Source organism: Cibotium barometz, chromosome 35 (assembly GCF_041138505.1).
Source record: "Cibotium barometz isolate CiBa-2024 chromosome 35, ASM4113850v1, whole genome shotgun sequence".
NCBI lineage: Eukaryota > Viridiplantae > Streptophyta > Polypodiopsida > Cyatheales > Cibotiaceae > Cibotium > Cibotium barometz.
The window spans coordinates 3,066,348-3,079,200 of NC_141080.1; positions in this window are offsets into that span (position 1 = coordinate 3,066,348).

A 12,853-nucleotide genomic window follows, 5' to 3' on the forward strand; every position below is an offset into this window, starting at 1 on the left:
CTTTGAGAGGATTTATGTACAAGATTTGATTGGCTAATGCAAGATGATAATGAACCAAGGAGTCCGTTAACGTGGTAGACCATACTACCTCTTTGGCAACATCTTCCTCCAAGAACAATTTCTTCTTTGATTACACCTATAGGGAGTTACATGAAACTGAAGGGGTTAGCTGTGCAAGGTGAAGAGTCTGCGTGAAACACCCTAAGCTTTGATTATTTTTTTTGCTTATCAAGCACTCGAATATTGGTATTTACAATATCGAGAGAGGGTTGGGCCAAGAGCCCTGATCAACCCTTAATGTTTCTCTCGTTTCAAATGTAAATGTTCAAAGGTTTGTTTGAAACTTAACCCAAAGGTATTGATTTTGAGGTCTTAAATAATACCCAACTATTTTTTGTTTGTTCCATCTGTTAATTTCACTGCCAAATTGGTTTTTCTCAAAGAGTGATCGACCCCATTGGTTCTAACAAATGTTTCCTTAGGGTGCTAACTCCATATCACCATCCAAGATGGCTTGGCATTCTTAGCCTTTATAAACTACTAGTATGACCCATGCTTTGTGAGTCTCCTCAAAGCTCCTCAAATTCTACCGAACCTCCTCCTCTTCCGGAACCTCCAATTTTTTACTATGTGGCAGCTTTGTGAAACTCTTCCTTTATATAATATAGAGATATAGAGATGGAAAAGGGTCCGTTAGTGTCACCACTTTTGAAATATTTCCTAAGTTTGTGGTCCAGTGATACTTTGCACACCTCAGATTTTTTAGTGATTGAGGCAACCTTAGGGATTTCTTCTGGTCCAATGGTATAATGGATTTCATTCTGCCTTTCAGGGAAGAGATGTTGTGCTAGCATGAAATACTCTTTCATTCCACACGTGAGGATTTATCAAGTCCTTGTTGGAGTCCTGGGTTAATGGCTTCAAGCCCTGGTTTATTTTCTTCTATACCATTGAACTGTTGCAAGCTTAGTTGGATCTAAGAGAGGAGGTATAATTTTATGGTACTGTTTAGGCTCGAGCTCTGGTTCAGATAGAGTTCTCGAAAAACTTGCACAGTACTCGCTCTGGGAAGATGATGAGTCTTGGTTGTATTCAGATAGAAGCTTTTGCAGCTTGTTGGATCGTTTCCTTCTTTTGCTTCGCCTGAATTCCTGTGAATATGTTAAATGGAACAGTTTTGAGTCCATGGGTAACGGTAGATTACTCTGCATGGAAACATCATTAGGTTGCACAACACATGGGACTCTGCATGAAAGCATCATTAGGTTGCACAACACGTCTCAAGGTTTTGAAAGTGCTTGAAATCCTTCTTCTCACCATCATGGTTTTGGGTCTTGGGAAAATAAATCCTAGCCATCAAATCAGCAAGCTTTGTTTTTAAAGAATGCACCATTTTCCTCTAGGGGAAGGCCTCCCCCATGGCCTTTCCCTACACCATTCGGCAATTCTTTGATCTTTTTTTAGATAGGTTTACCCTTGAGGAACCACATTAAGTGGTCTTAAGAATCCTTGTTTATGGGTTGTTTCTTATGAGCGGAGCCACAATCAATGCTTGTTACATCTGGCAATGCCAATGTGATGGAGGATAAGTCAGGGAAAGTAGTTGGTATGGATCCAAGCTAGTGCATTGAGATGATGTTGCCACTCTAAAGTTCCATGCCACCATGCCATTTGCAATATTCACAATAGAGAAGAGGTCTCGACATTAGCGAGGGACACTGTGGTCATGTATGCATGTATTGATGCAATGCACAATAGCTCATTGTTCTTAGTGGGTACGATGACGAGTCATTTTGTAATTCCCACTTACTAATCGACAAGTGTTGTTGCAATAATGCAACTAAAAAAGTACTGAGCTCTTCTATGATCACATTGCCTATTGGCATTCTGACATTGTATTTTGGGTTGACGTTTTTTGAAAAAGACTCTAGTGAGATTCTTGCCACACGTTCTCACATATTTTCATCAAGAGAAATGGCTAATTTTGCTGCATTTGTCCAACTTCACTAGCAAGAAGTCATGCAATTTCGGAATCCATAAGCCTATGTGGAAACTGCATGAGTTATTGGTTGATATAAAGAACATATGATACACACTTATATACATGTCTAAGGCAGAATGTGAACAAAGGGTTTCTTAGGGTTTTTGTTTGAGTCAATAGTACAAGGACATCTTGGACTACTTGGTGTAAATCCAATGGAAAAAGGCCTCTTTCAAAGCCTTGAAAGTTTTCTGGTGTTAAAGGAGTCAGCATAATTTCAGACTTTTGGGTAGTATGTTCCAATAAGTTTCATGATCTCAAATATTAAAGAAACAAGGATTGAATATCCCTTAAACCTTTAAAAACAAGAAGAAAAACTCATACAACACACATAAACATATAAGTCATCATTACGTTATCAACTTTTTTTCAACTGTATCTTTTGACATCATAAATGGACTCAGAAGGCCCAAATATGGTAAAAACGTCTGTAAATTTGGGTACTTTTTGATGAGTTTTATGAATTTCAAATATTGAAAAAAAAGGTATGGGAAACCCTCTGAAGCAAGTGCATGCGCTTCATGCACTCGCTTTTGAGAGGTTCGTAGACCTTTTTTTTCAATATTTGAAATTCATAAAACTCATCGAAAGGTACCCGAGTGTACAATTGTTTTTACTACATTTAGGTCTTATAAATCCATGTATGACGTCAAAAGTATGAAATTCAACACTTGAAATACTCGAAATCCATAAAAATCATCGAAAGACACCTAAGTTTACAATAATTTTTATCATATTTTGATCTTTTGAGTCTATTTATGATAAAAGTCTAAAACTATTCACTTGAAATTTTATTTTTTATATAATGATGACTTATGTGCAATGTGTGTTAAAAAATGGTATGGGAAGCTCTCAAAAGAAACCACTAGTGCTGGCTTCTAAGTGCTCTTGATACTCACGTTTATAATCGTTTTTACCATATTTAAGCCTTCTAAGCCTATTTTTTAAGTTTGAATCATGAAATTTTGTAATAGATAATTATTTGTAATGTAATGGTAACTTGTGTATATATGTGTGTTGTATTGTGTGTGTGTGTGTGTGTGTGTGTGTGTGTGTGTGTGTGTGTGTGTGAGAGAGAGAGAGAGAGAGAGAGAGAGAGAGAGAGAGAGAGATTAGGTTTGAGGAGAGAGGGGAGAGAAAAACAAGAAAGGAGAGGGAATAGACAGAATAAGAAACTCTCCAAATTATTCTTTAAAAATAGAAATCTAAAAGCTCGCCATTTCTTGTCAAAATCTTGTGAAGGAAGCCCACAAAAAAATCACACCCGTTTCAGAGGATGATAAGTTTTTATATGCACCAATGTGTACAAGACCTAGGGATTGGATGATTTTGTGGGATTCATGAATCCAACCAAAGTCAACTTGGTCCTATCACTTCCTCTTGCACTTCAGAGATTGAGGGAAAGGCTTTGGCCTTATTTATGTAAACTCCATTTCATATTAGCTTGGATTTCTTGGTACAAGACCTTGCTTTAATTTAGGCTTGCCTTTTCATTTCCTTTGTTTTTTTTTTAAGTTTTGCTAGATTAATTTCCTTTAGCATGGACTTTGTTCAGGGTTTATGGACTTTTCTAAAGCTTATTCCCATTAACACAGGAGTCAAAAGGAACACCATCCAAAGTTTCTAGGCTTGGTGATATGGAGTTAGTGGATTCCACTACTCGAAAGGGCCCCATACACATAAGTTTGAGGTTCCTCTTATTTTTCATGAAAGTGTACATTGGCACAAGGTCATTTTTTACAAATTCTCACTTCACCGATTGACAATCCAACCAATTCTTCTTGTGAAGTCTTTCCACATACAATGCATAGGTGGATCTTAATCTTGTTTCATCCGACTATTCCAATTAGAACAGCCATTTAATAGCATATTACTGTCAAACGTTTCAGGTAAGGAAGGAATGATATACTCCATTGGCATTGCAACTTCTAATCCATAGACTCAATGGAATGGGGTCATTCAAGTATGCTGTTTTGTAAGCCCAGAGAGTGATAACTTCTATTTCTAGTCATTCTTTTCTCGTTCACAATCTTTTTAAGAATTGTACAAGGTGTCTTATTGGTGCTCTCATCCTAACCATTAGCATGTGGATAATATTGGGATGATTTTCTATGTATAACCAAGGATTTTATAAGAAGAAATGTATGCATTTTACTGCCTTGTCACCCCTAGCTTAATTTTGCTGCTTTATGTTGGCACATGGACATATGCCAAACAACCAAAAACACGTATATGTTAAACCTTAGGTTTTTTATTGAAACAAGCCTCATAAGGAGCGATAGTCTTTAAAGATTTAGTGGGGCACTTGTTCACCACATAGGTAGCACAAAGAACTGCTTTGACGCAAAACTTGTGTGGAAGATGCTTGACCTTTAACCATCTCTATGAGAGACATGTTTCGTCTCTCAGCAACACCATTTTATTATGGTATGTAAGGAATTGTACACTAATGCTTAATGCCTTTTTGTGTCTAAAAATATTTGGATGCATTGGACATATATCCTCCCCCCTCTTTTGAAATGGAGAGTTTGAATTTTTAAGCCAGTTTCATTTTCAACCATAGCAACAAAGTGTTAAAAATCAGAAAAGACCTCTGATTTTTCTTTCATAGGGTAAGACCAGTTGTACTTGGTGTAATCATCAGTGAATGTAACAAAATGTAAATTTCCTCCCAAAGTAGTATTAGACCACACACATCATTGTGTATGAGCTACAATTTGTGATCAGCTCTATTCATTGCACTCTTTGGAAAAGGTTGGCAAGCAAGTTTGCCAAGGATGCATCCTTCACAAATATATCTTTGTGATGGAACAAGTTGAGGAAGTCAATCCACACCAACAGAAGTGTGACCAAGCCTAGCATGCCATAATTGGGCATCTTTCATTGTTTCTAAACAAGAAACATCACACTTGTCATACACGTCCAATTTGTACACATCACTAGTGGTTAAAGATCCAGTAAGCACAATCTGTTTGTCCTATTCTTTGTCTCATGGAAAATTTATAATCTACAAATTTAACATTAAGACCCTCCTTACTAGAGTGGGAACAGAGAGTAGATTCTTTTTAATTATTGGGATAAAAAGTACACTTTGAAGATAAAATTTCTTACTACTTATAGAAATCAGAACTATCTCACCAATATCTTTGGCGGTAAGAGGCATTATTGACATACGTAAAAGTGTGACCACTTTGCGTAGTCTCCATATGTTTGACCAAAATTTGTTGAGAAGTTATGTCCTTAGAAGCACCATTGTCAAGAAACCAACTGTAGACATGTACCTTGTTTATTAAGATTATAACTACAAATAGCCATTAGTGAGAAGTTTTGATGGACGAAGACATTAGTAGAGTCCTCTTTCTTGGAACTCTGATTGTCTGAGGTAAAACTGCTGGAACCCTTGTTGGATTCCGTTTTCTTCTTTTCCTTATTTTAAATTTTAAAGAATTTTTCAATTAGATGGTCGGTCTTTTTGCTATACCAACAAGTAACTTATTTGGCTTATGAGAAGCACCCTTAGCCCTCAAAAATTTTGTTAGAATTGGTCTTTTACTAAAATTTATTGCCCTTATCCTTGGCTACTAGAGCCTGATCACTGCTAAAACTCTCAAAAAAATTATTTTTTGATTTTTCCTCATGTAACATAACTATAACAGTAAGCTAATAAGCTCCTGATTAGTAAGAGGGGCTACATTATCTCTCAATAAAAGAGGAAGGGAAGTATTGAAACCCAGATAAGATTCAAAAGAAAAGAGTTAAGGGTGATGTTAATCGTGTCCTTTTATGGAATGACTATATCAATATTGAGAAGTAGTTCTCTCAAGCCCCGTAATTTTGCTAAATGTTCATTCATGGACATATATATCCTTTTCAGGAATGACTTCAACAATATTGAAAAGTTGTTCTCTCAAATCATTTTTAGCATGATACATAATTTTTGGAGTATTCTAAGTAAGCGTGGATATTTTACAAGAGCGAATACGTGAAACGATAAACCTTTTAATAACTAAACAACGCAATTCTTGTATCATTTTTAGCATGATACATAATTTCTAGAGTATTCCAAATAAGTACAAGAGCAAATATGTGAAACAATAAACCTTTTAACTAATAAGGTAATCAAGGCCAAATCTTGAGCATCACGTGAATCTCATATTCGTTGGTCAGCACAATAATTCAAAGAGCTTGTTGTTGCTAGGTCTTTTGTCCCCCTGACCCTTTGAGGAGTAGTAGGAATTGTACTAGGGTGGAGGCCGTCACCACTGACATGACCCCATAAGCCATTTGTAACATGGACATTTTTGACCATAAATCTCCATAGGGAGTAATTCAACCCATCCAATTTATCCTCTTTGAAAATGATACCAAAAAAATCATTTGCAGAGTTGTTGCCCATACGTGATTGCTAGTTCCAGAAGAAAAGATGCTAAAACAAAGCTTGAATTGATGTCAGCAACGCTGCTATTGAACTCTTCAACAACAGTTAGTTGTTGAAAATTATGAGTCAAATCCAATTCTCTCTGATTTGGAGGCTTGGAGGCTTTGATTGAATAGTTGGGGATGAAGAATCGTGATTGGACAATGTGATAAAATCATCGATTGGACTCTGAGAGGAATTGTCGATTGGATAATAGGACCTCTGATGGACAGTTAGAGAGCCGATTGGAGAACTAAATGATTGGAGAGAGGTGGACGATTACAAAATGATTGCTCTCAATTGAGAAATTGGAGAAGAACCAGAAGGTTGGAGAATTTTATCCACCACGTGCGGATAACTTGCTACACATGTCAGAAGCACTGTGAGAAGCCCTCAATTTTATGGATGAAATCTTGACGTTGTAATCAACGGAACATCTCACTCCTCCCATTGGGCTGGCATTACCACCTGTGTGAACTGCTTGCACGCACGTGTGAAAACTCCACAAAGGTGAGGAAAACCACCTGAGCTCCACACTATAGAGAACTAAAAATCATCTGTAAGAGAGAGAAAGAAGCGATGACAGGCTTGTAAAGTTGTGAAACTTGAACACTAGAGAAACAAGTCATGGAGACCTTGTGGGCTGTGATACCACTGTTAGCTTTGAATAAAAAGCTGTAAACATTCACTCACTCAATGTATGTAGATTAAAGAGAACACAAGGTAGATAGAATGTGTGTAGAAGACTAGTTCACTAGGAGAGCAAGAACTCAATGTACAATGAAGTACAAAATGAACAGTAACCCTAAACAGTTGATTATATGCTAGCTAACCCTAAGGTGCCTAGGTGTTCACACCTGGATGGCCATAGGAAAAAACCTAGTGGGACAAAAGGGCCCATGGCATAAGTGCATGACCTCATAGTGTAGTACTACTACATATCTAACAAAGCCCCCTGCAATTTGGAAGTGTTCATTTGAGCCAAGAGGGAGGTGTGGGAAAAAGCTAGGCATGGGAAACCAAGCATGGAGGAAAAGTAAGTGAGATTTTTCCCGTCTGAGTCCAATTTCACCAAAGGCCTCCGAATTCCCAATGCCAGGTGCTAGAGGAAGATCAATTGCAACAAAAACACTGATCAAAAGAGATATAAGCAAAAATCATATTTTTGGGGGGTGTTTTGATGGGTTGACATATGAGCTTGATTTTGGAAATGGAGCACTTGAGTGGGAGAAATGATAAAAAACAGTTCACTAGATAAGCTCTACAGGAGAACATAAAATATTTATTTTTAATATTTTTTACTAGTGAAAATTAATTCAAGCAACAAATAAAACAATTAATGCATATAAATGACTATAAATATTAATCTAAATGCAATGCTACACCAATTAGTATAACTACTAACTAATTAGTTGTCTAATTATTTTCACTTAGATTTTTCAGAGAGTTCTTTATAGAGACAAAAAACAAACTAAAAGGCCTAAAACAAAGCCTAATCCTATCTTAAATATCTAACCATATAATATTAATGACCAAAAAAACAAACTCAAAAGCAAACCAAAAAATAACTAAAACCCGAGACAAATCCATGATTAAAAATAGCTCTTATCCATAACTTTCTCTACACAAGAATGTACCAAAAGCTTAAAAATGGTATTAAAAAAAGAATTTCAAAAGAAAAAGAGTTGCTTTAAGAGCTAAGGAGGTCACCATGCTTGACACCAATGTTAACCTCAACCCCCCCCCCCCCACACACATGAGAGTGAGTTCACATTTCTTGGATAAGGGTGATGAGAGAGATTTGACTCATTCTACACCTCACCTTTATGTTTGTAGTGGTTGTCTGTTAAAATGGTGAAAAAGGCTTACCCTTAACATTATGGATTTGGTGTATAACTTGAATGAAGCTCCACCTTAAGCTCCTTCAACTTTGTAGCTAGCCTTTGTTGTAACTCCCACCACATTGTCATCGTTGTTTATTGATACTCTTCAAGGGTTCACCTGCACATAGCTGGTGGCTATGGTGGTAGAGAAGATAACTTTGCAAGCCACCATAGCCACCATAGCTGGTGGCTATGGTGGTAGAGAAGATAACTTTGCAAGCCACACACTACTATTCGCTCTCTCTCACACTCTAGTGCAGAGGATAAGAAGAAGAGAAGAGTCCATTGAAAAGAACTCTCTACCTCACATAAGGGGAAGTCATGTTCTCATCAGTCTCATTAGTTGAGTTATCCTTTATACAAAAATTATAAGTGTCCTAGCACCTGAGCACATGCAGCCATTATTTGACTTTGTAAACTAGTATGCCCTTGGCTACTAGTATACATGAGAATTTGATGCCTAAGTTACACTTAGATTGATCATCCCTTGTTTACATTGTTATGAGATCATTAGAGTGAAAACTTTCATAAAATATGCACTAAATAAAAAACTATTCAAGAGCGGAGAGCCAAAAGTGACGCAAAATAAAATATTTCTTCATGCTAAAGGTCACTAATAACTCCAAATTTTAAGAAACTTGTTAATGCAGCCCATCAAAGCCATCCACCTTTGTTGTAAAGTGGTACTTTTTATCTAAACGATAACTCAACTAATGAGAAAGAAGACTTTTCCTTGTGTGAGATAGAGAGCTCTTGTCCACATACTCTTATCTTCTTCTTATCCTTTCTAGAAATACTAGATTTTCCACTTGTCTGAAGCTATGAGGGTCTAGTCCTAGATGAGATATTATCACCTATGTAATAGAGAGAAGAAAACTTTTTCTTGTGTGAGATAGAGAGCTCTTGTCCACGTACTCTTCTCTTCATCTTATCCTTTGCTATAGAAATGCTAGATTTTCCACTTATCTGAAGCAATGAGGGTCTAGTCCTCGACGAAATATTCTCACAAGTTTAATCCCAACTAGATCAAGGTATTGGTTTGCTAGTTCTAGTTAAATTTTTACAAAACCTGATAGCAAAGTTTTTTTTTTTAAGTCGAAACTTGATGCGTAGGTATCTCAAGGCATCATACACACATGTCTATGCTCAATTATGGCTAATTCCACATAGGGAGGGAGATTTTGCCATACATGGAAAACTAAATAGAACCCTCCATTTTTTGCACTCATGCAAAAATTTCACTTAGATGATCCATTTTCAAGATCTGTCTTGACTAGATTGGTGTATATGTCAAGATCTTTCTCTATGTAAGAGTTGATCTTGTTCTCAAAAAAGTGGGATGAGATAGAGCTAGGCATGGAAAATTAGCCTTCTTAGGGTCTAGGGTCTCAAGAATCACACAATTAGGTCTAAACAATGTCAATTGGATCATGGGGTAGTTCAGAAGCTCTATTGCTACTTTCTTTGTTGTTGCGCCTTTGAAACTCTAGCCCTCCTCGAAACCCTACATGGTGCAAACTACTCTCTACTACCCAAAACCCTAACTTCTGTCTCGACCAATGAAAGTCGCAAGGTTGTGTCCTCTCCTTGTTGCTTAAGTACCTTATTTTGCAAACCTCAGCTTTGAATTTTGCACTTCAAAGCCCCTTTTTCCACCCTTAAACTCTACAAGTTTTTCCTGGTTGGGATTCACAATGTTGAATAGGGTGTGGATATGATTAGGAATTGTGGGACAAAGCTAATAACGATGGTGGTTGGATGTGGTGATATCATTCACACCAATAAGATGCGAGATAAGTCATCATAATTTAGCAATGAGACTCTCGTTTGCACCAACCATAGCACTTGCTCCCATCTGAGGCCCCAAACCCTACCATATTTTATTCATTTAATTTCATATCTTCTAACAATTTTTCACAAGCATAGATTGAGCTTTTCCATCATGTATGCAATCAAGATTGGGGGATTTAGATTTAGATTTATATTCACTAAAAGTGACATAATTCCTCAAATTTCTAAAGACACATAGATCTTGTTTTACTACAAACCATAGTATTTGTACCATGCTCACTATCTCACTCTTTTATGCATATATCATTAGATGGTTATGTTGTTTAAAAACCTTAGATGGGGTGCTTTTTTGACAATTAAGTCTCTTGCGCCTTCTTATGTGCTTTAGAATACTGATGCACTTCCAAGGCTTGTCTTTGTATATATAGTTTTGCTACCCTTGTCCCCAAATAGAGTATTTGCTTTTAATTATGAACATATCTTGCGTTTTACATGTTTATTACCTTCATCATCAATGAGAGAATAGGCCCAGGGAAATTTCATTTTACATGTTTAGTACCTTCATTTTATAAATTAGAGAATAGGCCCGAGGAAATGTCATTCTCCAAACAACTAAAATTTCATCGTCGAAAATAGAGAAGGTTAATGGAAGCTTACCATGCATTGCTTGTTGTTCCTCCAAAAGTAGCATGGAGAGAGAGTTGCCATGTTGTCTTGTCTTTATTTGGCTGCCCATTTATCTACCAAAATAGTATCCTTTGGAATTTAGGTTCAAACCATAGACAAGTGACGTCATGATTAAGATTTCAAAAGATAAAGGAAATAAAATTAATAATTAATAGCATACCTCAAAAGTCAGCCTGATCGAGAGAGAGAGAGAGAGAGAGAGAGAGAGAGAGAGAGAGAGAGAGAGAGAGAGAGAGAGAGAGCTCTGCCTGTGCGTGCCTACCCCCTCTTTCTAGTATAGGAGTTAGAGCTCTTCTTAGAGCTCTAACTCCTAGTATAGGAGTTAGAGCTCTTCTTAGAGCTCTTTCTAGTATAGGAGTTAGAGCTCTTCTTAGAGCTCTTCTTAGCATAGGAGTTAGAGCTCTTCTTAGGCAATAAGATTTTCGGTCAGAGTCTGCTTCCTACTAGGACTCCTGAATGAATACCTGCTAGTCCTTTCACGTGATTGGCAAGATCCTCGGTAAGGTATTTGGGCCACCCCCCATGGTGGCTTATGTTAAATTTTGGGGTGCCACGATGTTAAATTTTGGGGTGCCACGGTACTACGTGGCACCCCGTGGGCCCCAGCGCATGAGTGGTCACCTATAGACCGTGGTGTAAAATAGGTGTGGACACATGTCTGTGCATTTGCTGGGATTCGAAAACAGGTCCCTGCCAAGGGAGGCGAAGCATCTATCCACTGCACCGTACGCACACTCATGATATGCACACATGTCCATAACATCTTATGGACACATGTCGAGACATGGGCTCGTCACCGGCCAATGACCAATCATGGCCCCGTTCACTGGCCAATGACCAAGTGACCAGGCCCGCGAGGTGCCACGTATCGTGGCACCCCAAAATTTAACGTAAGCCCCCCATGGTGGGCTACCTCCGCCCTTACCCAACTAACTCTCCGAATCATTGTGACATCCCCGGAGTCCCTCCCCTAGGAGATCTATGTTCCTTGCTTTGATCAGTCCCATTTCACTCAGCAGTTGGAGTGCTTTAGCCTCCTTGTTGGTAATGTTACATATATTTCCAAATGGGACATTTTCCCCCATCCGTGAATGGGGCATAGCAGGCCAGACTTCTCACCCTCAGGTGTCTATAGTTCCCAGAGAGACAACAAGGTCTGCCTATGCCTCATTGGTCTTACAACTGTTAAGTGTCTATTCTCATGCATGTAAACACAAAAATGGGCCTATTCTCTCATGCATGTAAACACAAAATGGGCCTAAAAAAGATTGGGCAAGCAGTAGGCCGAGCCCAGTGTGCGGTGAGACTTACCAACCCGCATTGGTACCAAACATGTTGCCGATCTCATAGAAAGATGTGATGAAGGGCTTATGGGAATTGGCACATTATCTCAAAAGGGCTTCAAAAACCTTGTATTTAGCATGTCGTTCGAAGGTGACCACTCTTTAGCCATGGAAGTAATTGACCATACTATAAAGATCGAGTTACTGACAGAAGTTGGGAACTTCATTGAGATCAAAGACCAACTGCTCTTTGCTTGTCTATTAGTTCTTTGGCACCTCCTCTAGGATGAGGATGATGAGCTCAAGGAACCAACATGTGGCGACGATAGTAGGGTTAGGGACCTTGGGGTAGTAGAGGTTATTGAAGTTCTTCATTCGGAGCTGCATTCCGTGTGGTGTGGTGTGGTGAGGGGTGTGGGGCCTTCAATGTAGGGAAAGTTGTAGGCTTTGCATAGGAACTTATGCCAAGACCACCTCCTTTTCATTGGCATGAACTTGAGGTCAATGTAGATTTCTATATGTGGGGGGGGCATGCATTCTCGCTACGTGGGGGGGCATGCATTCTCGCTACGTTTGGTGATCACCAAAGGAGATAGGGCATACGCCACCCAGCTTGGATTCCTATGTGACCCAATTGAGTAGTCCCTGGAGTCAACAAACTGTCAGCCTCCTTTGCTACGGGTGGTCGATCTTCCATTGGGAAATAAGAAATCCAAGTGTGTGGATTTTGGCCACCTCAAGGGGGATATCT